Source organism: Anas acuta, chromosome 14 (assembly GCF_963932015.1).
Source record: "Anas acuta chromosome 14, bAnaAcu1.1, whole genome shotgun sequence".
Lineage (NCBI taxonomy): Eukaryota > Metazoa > Chordata > Aves > Anseriformes > Anatidae > Anas > Anas acuta.
In genome coordinates this window covers 10,911,910-10,934,011 of record NC_088992.1, presented here as the reverse complement: position 1 = coordinate 10,934,011, position 22,102 = coordinate 10,911,910, and the positions used below count along the sequence as shown (strand labels likewise).

Genomic DNA, 22,102 nt, shown 5'->3' with positions numbered 1-22,102 from the left:
AAACCAGCCATGCCAGTGAAATGAATTCACTGATTTTTTAATCTCACCTTTCCTTCCCTCCAGGTTGGTTTTAACCCAGGTCACTTATCTAATCGGCTCACACACCTGCACACCAGGGAGGAGCTGGTGCAAGGGCAGGACAAACAGCGAGAGTGCTTCTTCCCGTGGAAGCGGTGGCTTTTACCCCTCAAAGTGCCCTTGGGTCCTTTCTGTGCCAGCAAAGGCACCCAGCATGAGCCAGTAGCAGTGAAAGAGGGAAAAGTAACTGCTGCCATCCCCCTGCTGCCTCTCTGCGGGTCAGTCCCTGCTGCCCTGAATGGTTTGGGATGTTGTGAAAATAAATAGTAATTTATTAAACCCTCTACCCTCATTTAATTTAGTTTCCTTTAGGAAGGACCTCTGGAGACCAGCCTGCCTGTGTGAGCCATCGCCCCGTTCATTGCAGTGCTTTGGATGATGTCTCGGGCTCTCCTCTGCTTCCAGGAACCTACCTGGGCTTGCTTCTGGGCGCAGGGGTGGGACAAGACCAGGAGCTGAGTCACTCCCCCAGCTGCCCTTGTATCATTCTTCAAAAGGGCTGGTGTGGAAAAAGGGTCCCTTTTAAGGAAATGCTAATGGGGGTGAACCAAAAGCATTATTCTTAAAATTAAGAAAAGAGATGGAAAGAGAGAGAGCGGCTCTCATCTTTCATATAGATGAAACCCTGGGCTGCTGGAGGCTTTGAAATCCCATCCACAGAACCACTAGTTTTACCCCCTAACTTCTTGTATCCACAATATTGATGTGCTAGCGTTGCTCTGTCATTTACCCCAGCCCAAGTTTTCCCTTTCAAAGATGCAAAGCTTCAGCAGCTCCCAGGCTGTGGGGATGCAGCAAGGAGCAATGGAGCAGCGAGAGCAGAAGCCACGAGTAGCTCAAGGTGTCCTTCATGGGGAGCAGACTCCTTGGGAGCACGTGTGGGCTCCTGCGATGTGCCACGAGCATTGCAGATAGGCCTGAGGCCAGAAAGGGAGAGCTAGAGAGCTGCCAGGTTTGTAACTTCTAGGATGAGGATGGCATCCACGAGTAGTCTGCCTGTCCTCCAAGACCATGGATGAAGTCACAGAAGAGGAGGAGAGTCACAAAACAACACATGGAATATTTATATGCACACGAAAGCCCAGAAGGATGTGCTCAAGCCTCTCTTTAGGGCTCCAGGGAAGTTGGCAGAAAGTTGGGCATCTCTTTGTTTCTTTTTTTCTGTGCCTACCACGCAGTTCAGGCTGAGAGGCACAGCTCTGAGACAGAGGACTCTCCCCATGGGGAAGGAGAAAGCTGCAGGCTTTGGAGAGAGTTAAAACACCTCTCTTGGGACAGGTTTCCCAGTTCCCCTGAGCCAGTCTTATTTTGTGTGCCAACAGGCAAAGTACAAATCTCCACCTCCGAGCCCGACAAGCGTGGTGTGTGCTGCTGTGGGTGCATCTGTGTCTATTCCTGCCTGCATACCAGGCCTGGGGGAGCGTTGCTGCAGTTTGCCCCTTTGGGGACAGCGATGCGGCTGGTATGCAGGGGCTGGAGACAAGCAGCAGCCCTGGTATGTGGCATCACCCAGCCTCTGCTCCCTTCTGCAGCCCTCTGATCTCGCCCCTACCTTGGTGTCCCGGGCACGGCGTGTGAAGCATTCAGCAGCAGGGCAGGGTTCACGGCTCTGCAGCCCTCGCTGCTGGCTCCCATCCTCTTTCTTGCCAAACCAGGCTGACATTCCCTTCCCAATTGTTTCAGTAAAACCGCCCTGGGAGCCTTGTGAACCAAGGAGAGAAAACAGGTCCAGCTCGGAGAACAGCAGCCTCCTCTCCCGTTCACAGTGCAGGTGCAGTCAAGAAAGGCTTGGCACAGAAGTGGGAATAACGTGGTGCTGCCGGCAAATGGTTTATGATATAAATCTATTGCTCCGAATAAAATCTACAGGGCAGCTTGTGGTGGCTAAGCACAACTTGATCAGGGCCCAAGGAAAGTAGTCCTGGTGCCAGAGAGGTGCTGTGCCCAGGCTGTCCTCGTCTGCCAGCCCCAGCCCCTGAAACAAGCGGAGCACCTGCCCTGGGCTGAAGACATTTCCAACCCAAAACTTAGAGATAGAAAGGACACACTTGGAAAAAAGAGCCCTAAAAACACTCTCGTGAGATAGACAGGATGTAGAAATAACTCAAAATGTTCGGTCCTTGTTCTTTTTAGCCCAAGGTATCCATCACTCGGAAACCCAGGAGCCCACACATGTCCAGACCTTGCCTGTTTTCTGCCCGACTCCTGACTGCACCATCAGGGTTTAGGAGAGGATTTCTTGCTACGTCCTACAGAAGTCAACGGGAAAGCTGAGGGCAGGGTTGGGTCCTTCTGTTAGATTTGGGCCTAGATTTAGGCTCCTCTCATTCCAAGTACCGAGCGTGGCTGTAACCCCAGCTCAGAGAGCTGCTTGAGGCTGACAGATTAACATGGGCAGAAGTTGGTGTTTCCAGGGGGTCAGATATTCTCCAGAAGACAGCGTTGCTCCCACTTGCATGACAGCCTTAAGTTGCACAACAGAGTTAGCTTCATCCACCCACTTACTCCATGTTCTCAAGCTACAAGAACAGCTTCATGAGAAGCGCCAGTGACACAACTCCTAGGATGAAGGGGTTTTCCCACAAAGCATCCCACTTTCAGGGGAATTCAGAAGGCTCTTGAACCAGTTCTGCCCATCCCAGCCAGGGAAGGCCAGGCCAGCGTGACACTGAGCAGGACAGTGATGAATATTGGCTGTCCTGAGCCGAGCAGCCTCTTTGGTTTTTCTCCACACACACAGCTGCTTTTCAGACGTGCTGAAGCTGCAATACTAAGACAGACGTTGGAAAGATGGATGGATGGATGGATGGATGGATGGATGGATGGATGGATGGATGGATGGATGGATAGGCTAAAATGTGTGAAACAAATGAGAGCTTCTCTTGTTCCTGAAAACAAGACACCTCACATTTGGCAAGAATATGCACCCAGTCTCAGCTGTTTTTCTGGTGGCCATACCTGCTTAAAAACACCCCTGCGGCTGCAGTCTGTCTCCCCTCCAGGGAACAGCCACCAACCGGCTACAAAACCATCCCATACAGCACAATCTTTGATGTTGCTCCTCCTGTTCGCACACACAAGTTCCTCTCTGCAGCCCCTAACGAGGCATATCGGACCTTTCCCAAGACATAATAAAACCTCATACGAGTATATTTTATCTCACCCTTCCCTACACCTTTCAAGCCTTTGCATCTCCCAGCAAACATCAGTCCTCTGGACCCCTGGGCCATCTTTGCCCTTTGGGAGATCTGCCTGAACCGAGACGCAGCAGCTCGTGAGGGACACATCCACCCAGCTGGGAGATGGCAAAAGCGCCGAGACCCCACAGCTGAGGGTCTCCTGGAAGCCACGTGCATCGGGGCACAAACCCCACCGAGGTTTGTTATTTTTCCCCCAATGGCAAGAAGTGGCTGTGTGAGACTGAAGTAGTGCAACTCGCTGGGTTTTCAACAGGAAATCTATTTTGGGACCTAGGAGGAGGACTCCTTAACCTTCACTCTTGGAAGGAATTGTTGATGATCTCACTGCATGGCTATCAGTGTCCTGGGCCAAATTCTCCTTATGCTCTTGGACTTCTGATCAGCTAACAAAGCAGATGCATGAACTAATTAAAGAAGCAGAGCCTGTGTTTTCTGCTTCTTACAGCTCTATATTCAGTAGCTGGTACATGACACCTCGTGAGCTGATGCTTGTCTGTCTGTGATCTAAGATGAAAGAAACATTCACAAAATAATCCAGGGGGATGGGAGCCTGAACACTCTCTGCTCGGGCTGTTTCAACATATGGAGAAACAAAATCAATGACAGAATCCCAGATTCACGGGCCGTAGTTCTCAGGAAGGCAATTACAAAAATAAGCTGATTTCTTCTGGCTAAAAGCACCTCATACCTGAGATGACGCCACCTGGAATTTGTAATCCGATTTTGCAAGAGGACAGACTGTGACCAGGTTCCACGGGTCTCTTCAATCCTTAATTACTATGGGATATTTAATCCTATAGCATGTTTCATGGGAGGCAGGAGACTAAAACAAAGCTGCGTTGGCTTGACACAGAAATGAGCACAAATGGTTCCAATGCCACTAACCTGTTGCTGTTTGACTTAGGCTCTCCAGCAATTTTTATTAGACGCACACGAGGAACATCATTAAAAATAAAGTAAACTAACCTGTAATTTAAAAAAAGAAACCTTCTCTTCCCTGAGTTATTTATTAACCAGGTCAGAATCTGTCAAGGCTTTCTTAACTATTAACAAACAGTTCCCAAGATCAGGACAGAAGCCCAGACCAAACTGCACAATTTAATGACATAAATTCTGAAATTTATTGCTCTCCTTGGCCAAACATCGACCTGCAGCTGCACACAACCACCTCTCCCCCAGATCTCCAAGAGGAGCTCGGAGCTTAGGGTCCTGCTCCCTACAAACAGCGCTGCGGGGACTATTCCCAAGGTGAGGCAGGAATAAGCAGCCATAGAAACTTAAGGCAGACATAAACACGCGGTGAGGATGACATTCTCCTACACCCACTATTGAGAAACAGATTTGGCTGAGGAAGACGTATGCCATTGCCTGCTTTAATACAGAAAATACACGGCTTATCTAGCAGGAAGCCAACAGACATGGATGCATGTCTGGGAGAAATAATGACCAGGAAACCAAACCTCTCAGTGTTAAGTGCTTCTGAGCACTCGTACCTAGGGGAGAAGAAGAGCAGATGGCAGCCGAGAGCACCGGTTCCTGCAGCAGGTGAGCAGCTGCCCTCTCGTCCCACGTGGGCTCTCAGATCTGCTCAGGAGCAGTGAGCCTAAAGCAGACGGTGAGGGTATCGTGTCATGAGCACTGCTGGATCAAATACAACAAGCCTATGAGAAAAGCAAGAATGTGAGTTTGTAGCACAGCCTCTGGGGTCTAGATTTCTGGAGGTCGGTGCAGAGAAAGGTGTCATTTCAGCTTTCTTTTCTCACCCACTGCCTGTACCAGCCAAGCTGGCTGCTCGTGGGCTCAGCTCCTTACCCTGCATCACACCTGGAAGAGTCTCTCCCCACCAGCCTCCTGAGATGCCCCCTGCCACCGCTGCTCCAGCCTCCTCCCCAGCCCTGCCCCACACAGGGCCTTCATCCCTTCGTTCTCCTCTCTCCTCTGCCGCAGATTTCTGCTCAATGTCTTATTCCTGCCCACCCTCCCTAAAGGAGGCTACATCCAGGGTTTAATCCCACTTGTTGGTGAGGCCCTGGGTGCATTTAAGAGGCAACCTGGATGACTGCGCAGCCACCTCTTGGTAAAAGCTCCAGAGCTGGTGGATGTTAGACGCCCTTACTAACATTTTGCTGTTACTACTCCTCACGATTTGCCCAGCTGTGCTCTGGGAAACATCCTTCTGGGCAGGATCTGCAGAGGAGAAGGAATCGGAGAAGCTGACAAGGCAACCAACTGGCCCGGTTTCATGCCCTGTAATGATAATTGCTTGTATGAGTGGAAGGGAAAACCAAGCCTGATTTGTTTACCAACAGACATATGTCTCTATAAAATAAAAAGGCTCAGCTGAATTGAAGGCTCCTTTGGGCAAGGACATGGCATTTACGTTATAGCTGTGGGCTCAAAGCACATGTCTGATGTACCATAAAAATAAAGATGTTCTCTTAACCATTATCTACAAAAAGCAAAATAATTAGCATTGCCGGAAAGCTCTATTTTGACATTTCATTCCCCCTGCCTTTCTTATGGGTATCCTCGGGGCTGCTCCCAAAGTACTTACAAAAGACATTCTCTAATTCTTCCCTTTTCAACCCCATCCTAGCATTTGGATGGTTCTGACTTCCTTTGAGGCATAAATGGCATTTGACACGCACGCCCTCCACAAAGCCAGAACCACGGCACGGCTAGGTATGGTGCTGGCAAGCAGAAACAGCCTCGTTTCCTTTGTTTTGTCCCTAAAATTTCAAGCAACGTTGTATTTTGCTCACTGAAGATGCCTGTGGTAGAAAGCTGAATTCTCACACAGATGCAGCTGCATCTGAAAACTAACAAGAACAATCTGGAAAGAAACCTTGCTGCACGCGTTGCTGGAAGGATCTCAGCAAGCTAGGAGAGGTCTTTCAGCAGAACAGAAACCGGGCCAACTCCCAGCTGCAGGTGGGGATCAGATAAGGAAAAAACACTGAGAGTAGAAAAAGGCTTTACACCATCATCTTTTTTTTTTTTTTTTTAGTATGGTTATCCCATGTTTCACCTCCAAGTGGACACAATCAATTACAGCTATTTTCAGGATCCTTCAGCTGCAAAATGCCCAGCCACGGTCCTTTTGGGAAATGGGTTTTTCTCCCCACAGTCTGGAACCACAAGGAACAACAACTCTTGTCCCTGTTGACTCCATCCCTTTCCACTTGAAAAATATCAGCTTGTGCAACTTCCTCCCTTTCTTAGGGACCACGTGCCAGAATGGCTCTGCCTTGTTCAACTTCTCTTCCAAGAGCATCATTAATACTTCCCATCAACACTAACGATGCCCTGGAAACACGACTCCCTAATGAGCAAGGCATGCTCTGCGCTGCTCACGGAACAGAGCTCGAATACTGCAGGGTCCCAACAACTCCCTTTTGGCCTGCTGCGATGGCTCGCCCTCCTTGACACCAGGTCAGCGAGCTCTCCTTGGCTGTTCTAATTACAGTCCTACAAACTGCTGAAATCCCCCAGTCGTGGTGTGTTTTTTTTTTCATCTTGGATCTTCCCTTGGAATAAAGTCACTGACTGGGACAAATTGTTGTGAAGGCATCAGGTGATACGAATCCAGGTGACAATTGTTGTTAGTTTAGCAAGCACATGCAATGTGTCAATGCAGAAGAAAGGAGGGGAGGTGTTGAGTAACAAATAAGTCATTTTACAGTCATTTTCTTAACAGTTGCCACATCTTCCATGAGCAGTTTGGCTCTTTATTACCCTGCTCTAAGTGATCGTCACTCCCTGGCTGCTGCCGTCGCTCCCACAAATACCCCGATGAGAACACGTTCCTACCTCAGCTCTTTCAGAAATGCCTTCACAACCCACATTTCTTTGTTGATTATATTTTGACCAAAAAACATTTATCTTTTGCTCCTGCTTCTCGGCAGGCATCGCCACCATCGCTGGCTCTCCCACGTGGAGCCCACCGTCCCTTACCACACCAAAGCACGTGGGTACGGACGAAGCAGCGGTGTGTTTTCCCTCTACGATTTTCAAAGTTTTGCAGTTCCTCAGAACAGAGGTTAAAACCCGTTGGCGACCACATCCTGCTCCCCATTCCATCAGGATTAACCCCAAGAGCTGTTTCAGTCAGTGGATTTCTTTTTTTTTTCTTTTTTAACCGAAGTAAAAAATGAAAAGCAGGACCGATGTCAGTGAATTTCCGCTATTCCGCTATATGGCACACTGTTAGTTTAATTCCTGGATGCAGGATTTAAGAATTCCAGATCACAGACACAGTCTGCAAAGGAAGATTTAATTTCCAAAGCTCACAGCCTTTGGGATCTGACCTCCCCGTTGGGTATCAGCTAGCTACATGGGAGGGCAGCAGACTGGGCCGTTCTTTGGTGAGTAAGCACTAAGGCAAAGCAAACTCACAGCTGTTGTGACACAGAAGGAAGAATCTAGAAAATCAAGAAATTTCCCCCCACACCCCTACCAAAAGGACTTTGTGCTCATTAAGTCAGATTTTGCTGACAATGTCCAAAAGCGTGGGGTTACCCGGGGGCCACTAGGCAGAGGTGCTAACCGCCCTGCTGCCTCATCTGATCCCGCTCATGAACCACAGGATTTTACAAGGCAACGAGAGCATGTGCTAGGTGATCCCACACCAGCCCTGATTTCTTCAGGAGGCAAATCTTTCTGCTATGGTACCGACACCCCTGACTCATTCCCCTGTAAAGGCCGTCGAGTGGCTGTGCAGCCCCACGAGCAGCTGACCTACCTCCTCGTCTCACGAGTCTCAGTCACGTTATTGTCCAACACGGGTCCTGCTTCAGTTCGTGGAGCTGTACGGCTGTGCTAGGCTTCTGGAGACAGCTTTGTAGTGGTCAGAAATGTTTGTTTTAAGCTGTGCAGTTGCATCGTGCACCCTACAATATTACCACCCCCAAGCACCTGGAACAACGATGTTCAAAGGTTATTTTCTATTGCTTGAGACTGGCTCTGGGTCTTGGTGATCCTGGTGGGTTTATGCCCATCTCCGCCCATGACAACACGGTTAAATTGTTGGCCCTACTTATATCTATATGTACCTTAGGATATTAGCCTGTTGTGGAGACCCTTCCCCATCACTGCCCTCCAGCTCGGCCCATATATCTGACCCTGCACTGCAGCTTTCAAGGTGTTTGAACCAGGAGTGGGTTGGCAACCACCAACCAAGAAGTTACGGTCAGGAAATCCGCTTCAAATCACCTTAAAACACAAATCAGATGGAAAAACAACTGTTCGCTCGCAAAAGCAAACCAGTAGCACTGACACCACCCGGGTCCACGAACACATTTGACTTGCATTTCACGTGCACATTGCCAGAATCCCACAACCACGCCATGCTGACATACCTTTTAGGCTGAGGGTCTAAAAATCCAAGCCTAACTTCAGAGAGCAGTTTGCAGATCGCACGCTATTCTCTGCGTTATTTTCACTCGCTTTCTAGTAAGACAGATCCTCATCCATCAAAAGAAACCCCATTTCTGCACGTATTTATCCCTAATCCCCTGCCAGGCCTTCAGAAAGCGTTGCTGTGGAGACTGGCGAGCGGCCACGAGCTCCAGCATGGCACAAAGGTTGTGCCGTGCCGCTGCGGGGCGTAAAGCCCGGCCTGTTGGGAAGGAAGTTTGGGGCTGAAACGCAGCATTTTGGGGCTGAATAGAAAGGACAGCTACCCCTGAGGCAGCTGGGCAGAAAGAGTGGCTCTCAGCTGGCCCCGTCAGAAGGCAGGAGCTATGTGGGATAAAAGTTGCACAGCTGCAAAGCGGAGATATTCTGGGCTAGCATCCCTTGAAGTCAATGCCAGGCTTTCCACTGGCTTCACTGCACTTTGGATGAGAGCAAAAGGCAGCTCTCCTTCACCCCAGTGCTTTGAATTGCCAGACTTTTTTCTGAGGGGAAGAAGAAACCTAATTAAACTCCCCATTAGGGAAGAGACCAAGTGAAACAGATTCTGAAACCTTCCTGGTCCTGGGTGAAGGTACATCTTTACCTCTGTGCTGCTGTTCAGATCTGGGAAAGGAAAGGGAGGAAAAAAAGATCATCAGCTAAAGATTTATCTCAAATCAAGACCCATGATCTTGTTACCAAGGTATTTGGGATGTTAAAAAAGACAGACTTCTGTGGGTGGAAACGAGCAAAAAAGATCAACTGAGACTCTGGTTCCATGTAGCTGCCTTCAGTTGAATGCAGTTGGAGAGGGAAAAAAAAAAAAAGAAGTCCCTAAGCAGAGAAATTCAGAAGATGTCAGCAAGCTGGCTAAGGAAGGGAGTGACCCTGACACCAGAAGATCTCCTGCTCCTTACTGCTAGGCTGAAGGCTGAGCCACTTCTTTTTAGGAATTGCCACAGACTAGGAAGTGCCTCAAAATAGCCCTAGAAGATATATAGGTATATGCACATGGGAGAGGGATGGAAGGCAGGATATATCACAGTACAGATCCCGCAGCCTTTAAGGCTTAGAGCCAAATCCACTTCCTGCTGTGCTCGGTCCCTGCAGCTCCCCAGCACTCAGGACTCCAGACTTGCTAAAATTGGGTACCTCCAAATCAACATTTTAAGTAAATCATGATTTCTGAAGAGGCAGAATGCATCTGGGACCTCAGCTGAAGAGCTGCCTCTTCGCTCAGCACATGAGAGTAGCTCCTGGGAAGCACAGGCTCCATCCTGGGTGTTTCTAGCTGAAGGAGGCACTCTGCAAAACAGGATTGCTTAGATGAAATTCAATTTCATATTAAAAGCAGGGGGAGCTTCCTTCTAGTCTGCAGCATCAAGAGCAGCCTCTGAGCACCCTGCAAGCTGGCTGACACAGCCCTGCCTCACCTGGGTTTGGGATGTCCCTAGCTCAGTTCTTTGAGACGTTTCAGGACTGGGGCAGCACATCCCAATACAGCTGCGAAAAGCGAAAAACCATCAGTAGGTGAAAACACCCAGTTGTTGACTTATTTTCAGTGACAGGACTGTTTTACTGGCCCCTGCAGCGAGGGTAGGCAGAGGCAGAAGCCATGCAACCACACGAGCCCTTTCTTTGTCAGCCCAAGCTGCCTTCCAGAGATGCTGGTCCTGGCTCTCCAACCTCACACTGCCCCCACCAAACTCCATCCCACCACGAGCAGGAGGGCTCTTCCTCATTCACCCATCTCAGCCTCATGTTTGGTCTTTCTTCCTCTGCGTTTGCTACCAAGGGCACAACTGCTGCAGGCACGCGTGGATCCTTCTACCTGTTGTGCCACTGCGATGCCTCCCTCTGTGCCAGCAGAAATCCCGGAGCAGAGGGGGGATCCCTCCAAGCACACAACCCAACACCTCCACCCCCACGAGTCTCTTCCTCAGCAGAAGCAGGCAGACACCTCCCCGCACGCCTCTCCATGAGCAGTGCAATGCAGCCCCCGCTGCTCTCCGCGGAGCACGAAGCCAGTTTCTTCAGCTCCGGGGGACATCCCTTCCTCTCCTCCCAGGAGGTGACATGAAAACGAGCGAGGACTAGGGAAGGTGCATGGAGGAGGAGGCAACCTCACTGGTTTTTAAGCTGCACGTTTTACAATCCTCAGGTGTAGCAGGGAGGAGAGTCTCTCCTTCCCTTGTTCTCAGCCTGACAATACCACTGGTGCATTCCCCCCCTGTTTGGTGACCTCATGGCACCGATGTGCTTTGTCATGAGAGGCTCTACCAGGTGACAGAACAGTGGGCATGTCACGTCCTCCCCTGTGCTCTTTTTTTCCCTTCCCTTCTCCCCAGAACCTTCACACCATTTCTTGCGAATAGCCTTACCCCTCCCGAGCAGCGCTCTCAGCTGTCACCAGCGCCACGTGCTTCTGCCGTAGCTGGATCCCTTACACACCCCTCACCACTCTCCCCAGGTCTGCCACAGTTATTAAAGCCTCATCGCAAGCTGCTTTGCATTTAATCCCATCTGTCATCAGATCCTGTTTAAACGCCAAGACTTACCACTTTGATGCAACTGCTTCCTCAGGCGCGACAGCTTTCTTCAAACTGAGCTCAAAGCGCCCTGCAAGAAAAGCCGAGCTCCCCCGAGCCCCTTTCTCTGTGTGATAACTGATGCACGGAGAAACAGGGCAGCCCGAGCTAAACGCACACAAGAGACCTGGCTGAGATATCCCAGCCTGGACTTGTAACTGTTCATCTAGCTGCCTGCAGGACAGAAGAGCACCTCTCAGCTTCCATGCTGAGGACACAGGCAGGCTAACAGCACGTACAAGCTGGAAACCCCACAGGTCGAGGTCGGATGCCTGCAGCAGCGAGAAGACACCCTTTTTAAGGTCACATTAACCTGGTCAAGCACTCCCATACCACTAGAGAGCCTGAAGCCTCCTATATCCAGCCCACAACACAGGCTGCAGCAACTAAACCACCTGGGACCCGCATCCTTGGGTAGCTGCTGAAGGAGCTAGCAGGGCATTCTTGTGTAAGAGAGGATGCAAACAGAAAATTGGGCGACGGCGCTTGTTATTATTCATTAAAGGTACTGGAGCTGCCTTATGTGCTAAATGTTCTTACCCTGATGATCTTACCAGCTAATTAAGGAAGATTGATGAAGGATGATAGCAGTAATGTGTCGGTACTTCCAAACTGCAAATGGAAAATTGAGGCAGAGCGAGCATACGTATACATTACCTACACAAAACACAGGGAGGATGAAATCCTGTACGAACGCCAGCCCCATTCCTCCAGATCAAAACACTCCTTCCTCTCTTTGAAACTGTGCTAGCATGACACATCAGCAAAGTTCTCCCTGCCAAAGTAATTACCTGCTCTGCGATGCGGGCCAACAGATTTGGAGTCCAGGATTAGTGATCAGAGAAACTGGTATCTGGTAAGCCCTAAAGCTGGGAAAGCTTTGCCAGAAATGCAGCAGAAGTTGTCCCCACAGAAACGCTGGCCTGGGGCCACTTCTGGAACTGAACTTGAATCAAGCCTTCTGGAAGGGCTTATTTATACTTCCCTGGGAGGATGACACCAAGTACTGGGATACCACGAGAGAGCTGGTTCTCATGGAGATTTCCATCCTCCATTTAGGTAGCTCTTTGAAAGATGCCCAGCTCTGTACCTTTTGGGTTTTCTCCAAAAATCAGCAGAAGAAATAGGGATAGCTCAAGTTATGGCTCCAGTTCCCAGTACTCCATCCAGATGAAAGTGTCCCAGCTGGGCACTCAAAAGACCAAGTCAGAACCTGCAAATCATCCCCACAGCCAAGGAAAGGAGCTGAGGTTCAAACTTCAGTGCTCAGTCCCTACCCTCCTTATGTCCATATATTAATTACTGGGCATACTCAAAATGCCAGGCACGTGTTAGATACTGCTGTGATGAAATCCCTGGCATCCCTACCACTGGCCATAAATCTTGTGAACAAATTCCTTGCGATTTAGCTCCTACTTCCAGTCAGACTGGAATTCCCACAGGACCCTGTCTGTCAGGAGTTTGACATCAGGAATTACAGATGGTTATGAAAATGGAAACAACTTCACGAAAAGCCAACCTAGTTTATTTTGTTTTCTACGCAGACTTCTCAAGAGATTCAGGTCAAGGCTGATTCATCGGTCTGGGCTGGTTCCTGTTTTACCCCAATCTGCTTGTCCTCAGCATGGCAAAAGGGCTGGATCCTACTTTCGCTGACTTCAAAAGAAGGACTATCAAGCCCAATTGTCACATTAAAAACCACAAACCATGTTCTGTCGCTGGATTCTGCTTCATCAAGCCACATCCCAAACGAGACTCCATCCAGACCCAACGATGTTTGGACAAGCAGAATCACAGCTTGATGTTTAACCAAACTATTTGATGGTTCGACAGCAAAGCTCCTCTAATTGCGAGCAACGCGGGGCTGCCAAGATTTAAACAAAAGAGCACTGTGAGCAGCCCATCCAACGCGGAGGTCGGACGGGGCACAACCTGCTCCTCGCCGTGCAGCCTCCCCACAGCAGCACGGGGCCGCTCCCCGTGGGGTGAAGGACCCTCTCGGGGCCAAAAGGGGGGGACAAGGTGGCACCAGGGCAGGTGAGGACTTGGTGTGTGGCTGTGGGGCAGTTTTGCCCAGCTTAATGCTGAAAGACAGACAGAAAGGCAACCAGCTGGCAAGCACGTGTAGGTGGGGAGTCACGTTGTCCATGTGTGCCAAAGGGGCAGAGAATAACACACATTCCTGTCTCTCAGCGGAGAAGGGGAAGTTCCCAGAAACTTGCCTTATCTTTCTGTTCTTAACCCTTTTCTGGCATCTTCACCAGGCTGGGTATTGGTAGAGGAGACACTCTGCAAAAAAGCAATTCGGAAATCAGCCCTCCCGAGCCTGGCTGCGAGCTGGCCCCTGTGGTCTCTCCAGCACCAGAAGGGCAAGAGCCGAAATGTTTTTTTCCCAGAATTAGCGTTGCTTAAAGAGAAATGGGATACAAATGTAAATAAGTCACAAGAGCTTTCAGAGCAGGGTCCTTGCCTTGGCCAGAAGCTGCCTGCCTCTCCATCACCCCACGAACGTGCCCCTGGCCTGTCCCCAGCTCAAGCAGCGATCGCACGCATCACCAAGAGCAATACGGTGTTGCGGAGGGTGGAAAGACTCCGACAAATATTTCTGAAACCAAAGCACGGTGCGTTGGCTCCACGCTTTGCCTGATCCAGCACAAGCATTGTTAAATGGAAGGTGTTAAACTGTGCCCAAAAAGAAAGCACGGTTGGGAAGGTGCATCCAGCCCCTGGTCACAGCTCCTGTCTGTAGATGTCTCATAAAGGTCTGATTTAGTGTGCCTGTGTCTGAGAAGTCATTCTGGATCCCATTTGTCACCATGCTTACTCCTTTGTCCCTCAGGGCAGCTTTCATCCCACGAGCACAGCTCTCGCTGACCTGCCTCTGAGCAGGGGCAGGACTTGATGGTCCCCAGAGCTCCCTGCCAGCCTCGGCCCCTCTCTGCTGCTGTGAATCATCTCCAGGTGCTAGCTTGCATCATTCCCAAGGAACTAAGCCCCTCAAGTCTGAGGTAAGTGTCTAAAACCCATATAAAATCCACAGGGCAAGAAAGAGGCTTTCAGAGCAAGAGACTTTGCTTGGATTTTAAAGGAAGATTTTTTCTGGGAAGCAAAAACTCCTCTCTCTGCTTTCCTCACCATCACTCCCAGGTCACGGCTGTGGGATAATTCTGTGACGGGGGCTTCCCACGAGGGGCTGCAGGGAGGGTGCAGGAGTGTGCAGGTCTCTTCCTTCTCTCCCTCATCTCTTTAAATCATTTTTGCCTTCTCCTGCCCCAGCTCCTCAGCCGTACCGCGGCGCTGACATGGAAACATCAGGTAGGGCATGAATCAGGTAGGACATGACTTCCAAATCCAGGTGCCTAAACTCCTGGGCTGCTTTTCAGAGGTGATGAGCAGCCACGACCGCTCGCACAGGCTGAAGCTGAGCAGCAGCACTGGCAGGACAGAGGGGAAACTGCACCCGGCAGCGCAGGGCAATCTGTGCAGGAGCCAGCCTGGCTTTCGGGGGCTAGATCAGTATCTGGGTTAATCCCGGCTTCTTTTTTCAAATTGAATGGAAGTTTCCAGCATTTGTCATTACAGTTTGGAAAATGTAAACCGATCCCTTGGTTGGTTTCTTCCAAAAAGCTTGGAAGACTTCAGCTTCCTGCAAATAGCTACCGAGGCTGGGAGGGACAGGAAGATGGGGATGGCAGATTGGGGCAGCGTTACGACGTTAACGCATACAAAACCCCTTTTTATGTCTAGACCCAAAGGAAGTTTACAAGAGCCTTTTCCTCCACTGAGGATGGAAAACCTGGCAGTGCGTTGAGGAGGGGACCCACTCGCCTGCGGGCACTGCCCGAAGCCTCACCAGAGCCAGCGAAGGAGCAAAGAAGGGGACCGACAAACCAGACAGACGTGGGCTTGGAAACTATAACAGAGAAGGCTGGAAATGATGGAAAATAGAAGCAGAAAGATGCATAGATCAGTTGAATAGTGCCCTCCCTTCCCGTCCAGCAGCACAACAAAAGCCGTGGGCAGCCCAGCGCAGCTGGGCAGAGGAACAGGCAGGGTCTGGCGTGGTCGTCCTTGTCGGGGCGAGCTCAGCAAGAGGAGAAAAGCAAGGTAGCGAGGAGGTACAATTCTCTCCAGGTTCACACGTAGCAACAGTGCAAGTTTCTATAGCAACGCCAGGATTATTTTTAGCATTAGTCATATTTTAACAGCAACAACCCAACGTGGAGCTGGGGTGGAGGGCTGCGTTTCGCCCCCCTCCGCTGCTTCTTCCTTTCCTCCTGGTGATGCAAAAGTGCAGGCAGGGAAGTGTGGAAGTGCATGTACGTGACCTGCCCGTGCCTACCAATATAGCTGAGAGGAGAGGGCATCAGGCAGAAAACTCCCTTTTTCCCCCCGTTAAGGCTCCTTTGCTGCTGACCTTTTGGTGGTGCTCAGCGCCCTGGTGAGGTGCTGGCCCTGGTGACAGCATGGTTGGACACCCAGAACACAAAAGATGTTTTTGGGGCACTCTCCCAGCTCCCTTCAGTCCCCATCTGTGCTAAGAACAGAGCAGCTTCCCCAGCACTGGGACCACGGAAAGGACACAGCCCAGGTTTGCTGCCTTGGAGAGCACAGGGAGGTGACCAACGGGACCGAGCACGACTTGCAGCTTGTATTTTTGGCCCTGCACAAATACAGGAGGCCGAGCAGATAGAGCTTTCTGGCTCTCCCAACAAGCAAGCATCCTCCAGGATGCCAATCCCCGTGGCTGTCACCGGGCAACCGATTCCTCAGGCAAGTTTGGAAATTCTCTTTCTTGTTCTACAAAGCCCGGTGCAGCACAAACAACAGCCTTGCTTCACAGCCACCGGAGCCAGCGACAAACAGAGAAGATCCATGGCAGCCTTGGCCAAGCAAAAGCAGGAATGCAAATTATAACATCCCCTAAGTATCTGTTATCCACCCACACAGTCACAGACAGTTCCTCTTGCCACTCAGAACAGCCCAAATCATTAGCAATAAAAATATGTGCCGTGCTAATTAATAATTTCCCTTGCACGTGGTTTCTTTCATGCAAAGAAAACCCAACGGTGCTCCACGACTCGTGGCATCACTGAACAGCGAGCAGCAAGCAGGGGCTCAGCCACACGTGTACCCCTGGAAGTAAAGTGAACACTCAAATCTCCAGCTCTGGGAAGGGGGCAGGAGTAGCCCTGCTGGGATAAGACCAGTAAGAGCCCTCAAGCTGTAATTTGCTCAAGGAACCTTCTCACAAGCAGGGTGACACTAAGAAGGGAAGGGAAAAGAGGTGAGGGGGCTGACAAAATGGATTTCAGCCCTGTGAGGGACCACAAGAATTGGCCCAGAGTGTGCCGTTGCCACCAGGCTGCTGAGACTCCACTTAAGCCAACGGGAGCAGTGAGCAAACCCCCAAACATCCCATCACTTCCAGACGCCTGCTCGTGCAAAAGCTGCCTGGGCTACTGTCGAGGCAAAGGAAGGGCCTCAACATACCTTGCATTTGTCCCAGAGGTGTTTTATTGCACTGTGACTTCCAAGACGATGCGAGTCTGCGCTGCGCTTGGGGCAAACTTCACTTGTCTCTGATCTTCTCCAGCTCACTTCTGCTCACTCCTGAGCCCGTGCTGAAGGAGGGGCACCGGAGCTCTGCTCGGAAGAGCAGGGAATCACTTCTGAAAACGACCTCGTGGGCCAGCTGGAACCAAGTTTTCCATCTTTACTTTCCCTCCTGAATACCACAATTGCCGTGCCATCTCCATCACCGCACCCAAATGGTCACCCTACAAGACAGCAGAATGGGACCGCCACACACCGCCCCCAGCACCACCGAGCAGGGCTGGCCCTGGCACCTCCTCCGGAGCAGCGCAATGCCCAGAAGGACAGGAGCAGGCAGGACTTCTTTGCCCACCAGCTTACGCAGCCTGTGGATCCCCCGCATATTCTGGAACAGGCAGCGAGTACAAATGCCCTTGGGGAAAGGCCAAGTTTGTGCTGCGAGTTAATTGCCCGTATCCACGGCATCCAAAAAACCACAGAAGCTCCTTAGAGACGAGCCTGCTGCCTTGTGAAATCACGGATGCTGTTTTACCACTTCAGCGAGTACTCAGTGTCCCCAAAAAAAAAGAGGGGAGGTTGATTAAAACAATTTGCTCTTCAGCCTTCGTCCATCTGCTAAAACCCCACTGATCTTTCCCCGGGAACGCTTCAGCACAGAGCCAAGCCGCCGGGAGCAGAGACGAAAGGGAAAAGCTCGGCTAATTGGGCTGCCGCTGCCATGAGGGAGCTGTGTAAGCAGGGAGGGACGGGAAGGACGCGGGGCTGGCTGCCAGGAGGGCTGTCGGCCCCGCAGGTGAGCTCAGATCGGTGCCTGGGAGCGCAGTCAGGACGGGCAGCTCGCTCTGCTCCTCCGCCAGCTTCCACGCTGCTCTCACGGCACTCGGCCCCGCGCAGCACTCGGTGCGGGCAGCACGCTGACCTGCAGCTCTTTTCCGAGGGTGACAAGGAGAAGCAGAAGGGCTGGTGATGCCCCAGCCGAGCGGCAGCCAGCGAAGCTGCTGCTGTCACTGCACCAACCCCTCGGCCTCTGCCACCTCTGGATTTGGCGTCCTTCCCCCTCCTGGCTCGTACTACGGTGATATCATCTGATTTCTGGCTCCATTTCCACATCTACCTGACACTAGGTTATGTAAAGCCCCATGAGTAAGAACCCAGAGAAGCTAAGGATGCTCTGGAAGGCAGGGATCATGACCGAGCCCCTGCCTTTTGGCATCACTCCTTGCCCCAGCTCTTGGCTGCTGGTCCCAAATCCCAGCGGAGCTGGAGGCAGACCACACCTCATTTATGGCAAGCGCTGCGGCTGGAAACCACTGGAGAAAGACCAGGCCTGCTGGCATTTACCTTTTACTTTCCTTGGTTTCCCCATGTCACTAGGGTTGTGCATTTTCTCCCTGTTAGCCCGGGGAGGCTCCAAAAGCGTGCTGCAGGGCGCTGTGCCTCACTAATGAGCCCGGACTAAAGTCACAAAGATGGGGCTCGCTCCCCACCTGGCAGCTGAGGCTCATGGCACTGATTCTGGATTTATAGCAACGGCAAGAGGGAAACTCCTCAAGGTCAAGGATATCCAGGGGGGAATGCAGGAGAGCAACAAAAAACATTCTTGATAGGGCTGGGAGCAAGAGACTGCAGCTCGCTCCCAGCCACAGAGACATCACTTCGGAGGGGTTGGAAGACACTTGCAAGGTTCCAGCAGAGCTGTCAGCTCAGGGAGATGATGATGAATCAGTGCGAGTTTGCAGCAGGATTATTCCTGTAAGTTGTGCAGATATCTGGGAAAATGGACACTCTAGATGCTGGAATGGACTGCTGCTTGTGGAAAGGACCTGAAGGTACCCTAGCATCTGCTTTGGCTGCTCTGGAGCTCAGCAAGCACGTTACCCAAGGAAATTAATTGTTATTGATCTGTATTCAGTCCTCTATTGTTGCACACACACTTAGCTTAAGGAGCTTCCTCAGGAGCCTGACAAAATAAAAGCCATTTTCCAAGAAGCAAATCTACCTCCTGCTCACACCAGGATGACCAAGGGAGGAGACCCCACGGGCTGCAAGGCGCCTGGGCCATCCCATCGCTACCTCTCAGCTCCACAAACCCAGCCTTAGCTCCCCACTCTCCTGTCCTCCCAGAGAGCAGAGGGCACAAAAACCAAGCAGCAGCCTGTGTCTCCGGAGGGCTCTGCTCTCCCACGCGGCATTTCCACGGGGAAGCCACGGCGGGCTGATGAAGAGCAGCGCGCCTGGCCTGCCCTCAGCTGCTGCGCGTTTCGTCCTCCCCAAGGAAACGGAGAATTTTCCTAATTAAGCATTAAAGTGATTCAATTATGAGGAATGCTCTCTTGTCGAGTTAAAACCCATCTCAGACGAGAGTGCAGCAAGGCTGTGGACAATTCTGGAGAGGTTTTGCTGACTGGTAGATCAGGAAGTATCGCGGCTCAGAAATGGGAATTTTTTTCCCTTAGGAAAAGTGCTGAATCGCAGCCTCTGCAAGTGTGGAAGACAATGGAAAAAAACAAGAGAAAACGAGGCAAACAGGAAAAAAAAAGACACGGGCAGCTTCTTGAGCAGAAGCATACCAAGTCCTTTGGGCTGCCCGCTGCCCCAGTGCCTCCCAATCTGCCATGGACAGGCAGAGGCTGGGATTTGTGCAATTAAACAGGACAGCTTTTGCCAATGCAGTCCTCACCCTGAGTCTCAAAACCCTTGATGAAACTTGCTAATTGGCACGTCACGCTGCTCTGACTGACAGCTCTCAGGTCAGCATAGCCCCGTGTCAGCTCTGCGAGGCAGCTGAGCGCAAAGCGTCCCACATCCCCTGAAAGGCACATCATTATTTTTGTCTCCAAAACAAGCAGCCCCCTTCTTCTCCGCGGCGGCAGCAGCCCTGGGTGTCTGTGGGGCTCAGTCCTGCCCCAGGAGGGGCTGTGGGTCCCAGCCGGGGCCAGGCTTTGAGCACCTTGTCCCCAGGGTTCAGCTAGAGGTGGCTGTGTGCCTGGTGGCAGCAGGGGGACAGCCCTGTAGCTGCTTTCCCAAGCAGGACTCAGCCTGGGTTCTCTCCTCCCCAGCCTCACCAGAGGAGGAGGAACAGAGCAAAGCCTCCCAGGCGTGCTCCCGGTGCTGCCTAACTGCAGGAACAGCGTGTGAGATCGGGGTGGGAGCCAAGGCTGCACTGACAACCCATGCACCATTTGTAATGTCCAGTCCGGACTCTGTTTTGGGAGGAAAAAAAAAATATGCAGACATCGTCTAGACAAATGTAGCCACCTTCCAGGCCCTCCTTCCCTACTCCATTTGCCTTCACGCTCTCCAGCTGGCCTGTCCAACTTCCCCTCCTCGTCTGCTGCTCTGCATCAGCCCTGTCCCCATTTGTCAAGGGCTGGGGGGACTCCTTGAAGCCAGCACACCGCGTGCTCGCGGGGACAGCTGCAGAGCAGCGAGCCAGCACTGCAACTGCAGCTGACGGAGCTGTCTGAGCTAGCTTTACACCGACGGGAGACGGTACTGATAACAGCAGAGCTGTGGCAGGTTGGAGCTCACTCCAAAGTCTGGCCAAGAAGCTGAAAAATGCTTCTGCAGGCGGCGTGCCATGAGCTGTGGGCTACTGCTGCTGTACCTCCAGCAGCACAGCTACATACAGGCCCCCACAACGTGCACCTCTGCTTCAGTGTCTGATCCAGGCTCTGCAGAATACAAAAAGACATTGAATCATCTTCATAAAGGGGCTGAAGGCTGGGTGAGAACAGAGGGGGACAATGAACAGCTTGGCCTTCGCGGTCAGCTCCAGCCAGGAGCTGGCACCACGACAGATCCCCTTCCCCAGCTCGTCCTCCCCTGTCCCGCAAAGCTCACACCTTGGGACAGCGGCACGGACCGAGCAGAGCACAGAGAGCTGTGCACCAAGCCGATGGCTGGAGGTGACCTTCCACAACCCAGCCAGTTTGTGCCCTACTTAGATTAATCCCTGGAAATCCTGGACCGTAACCTCAGGACCTGCCGGCAGCACACTGCTAAAATTAAAGCAAACCTTTTCCAGGGAGGTTTGCAGACCTCAGGCGTGTGTTTTTCTCCTCAGAAGCTTTGCAGTTTAACTGTTTCCAGCCCAGAAAGGCGAGCTGTGGATGGACAGGCATGGGCTGGCCCTGTGGCACCATCCATACCGGCTGGTTGAACCCCACGAGCTGAAGGCCCCGGCAGTGCCACCTGCAAACGGAGATGATGCCCCTCACCTTCACAAAGCATCTCTTGCACCCCACCTGGAAGCGTGACGAAATATTTAGGATTATTATCCTGAAATACAATTACCATTGAACAAGTTAACGACAGGAGAGACTGAGGCTGTCACCTGGCAATAAGCAGTGATGATTTCGGATACATTATCTCATCCACTTCCCTTTCTGTCCACCCTCAACCTCTCGGCTAGCTGCTCCCAATTAGGGTTTCTGCGTCCCTTCAGCCAGGACAGAGACCATTTTCCTGCCCAGCTGACCTTCAGACCCTGTCCCCCCCCCATGGGGCAGCAGATGCCGTGTTCTCGGGAAGGAAGGGACATCCTCAAAGGGACGAGCTGCATCAAACCGGCAGTCAGAGCAGCCACAATTTGGCCCAGGTTCAGCTGACCTCAATTCTGCCTCAACTCCCAGCCTCGCGTGGTCCGTGGGAAGACCCACAGCTTTCAGCAGCATCTGCCAATGGGAAGCATCAGATGGAGACAAAGGTGGAAATTAGGCCGTCTGAATCTGGGCCAGAGCTCGTTGTTCTTGAGATCCCATCCCCTGCTGCAGTCCTGTCCCTGCTGCTGGGACGGGAGGCCACCAGCCCGGCCAGTTGCCATCAGTGCCACCCCTGCGTGCAGGCAGCACGTCCCCCTCCTCTCCCTGCACGTCACAGAAGCCAGGAGAGCTCCCAGACCTGGGACTTCAGCTGAAAAACAGAGGCTACAATTCGCAAGCAAACCATTTCTCCATTCATTACTCAACCATTTCAAGCAGCGCACGCTACTTTTCCTACCACTTTGCCACTTTTCAATCATTTGCAGTAAAGCAAATCAATCATTTACGTGACTTGCAATTTGGTTCAACCTACACGAAGCTAAAAAAGACGAGGGCTCTCCTTGAACGGGGACAGTGCATTACTCGAGTGAGGCTGACAAGAACGGGATCTCTTTGGCTCATCTCCTGCCACTCACTGACAGCGATTTAGAAGGGGCTGTTTGACAGTAATTTCCTCTTCCCATTCTTACGCTGCCTGACTGCAACACTACCAGTGCAGAAACCAAATTGTTAAAAAAAAAAA

The 22,102-nt window shown here is 51.5% G+C and overlaps 1 protein-coding gene and 1 long non-coding RNA gene across 5 annotated transcripts in view; both read right to left on the bottom strand.

The window, feature by feature from the left end:
- NEURL1B (neuralized E3 ubiquitin protein ligase 1B) overlaps nt 1-22,102 on the bottom strand; it is a 117,509-nt gene that overhangs the window by 48,041 nt on the left and 47,366 nt on the right. The window lies entirely within an intron of this gene.
- LOC137864277 (uncharacterized) lies at nt 8,017-14,573 on the bottom strand. The gene is made up of 2 exons (XR_011101404.1): nt 8,636-14,573; nt 8,017-8,114 (listed from the first exon to the last, which is right to left on the bottom strand). It is a non-coding gene; the product is annotated as an uncharacterized lncRNA (long non-coding RNA).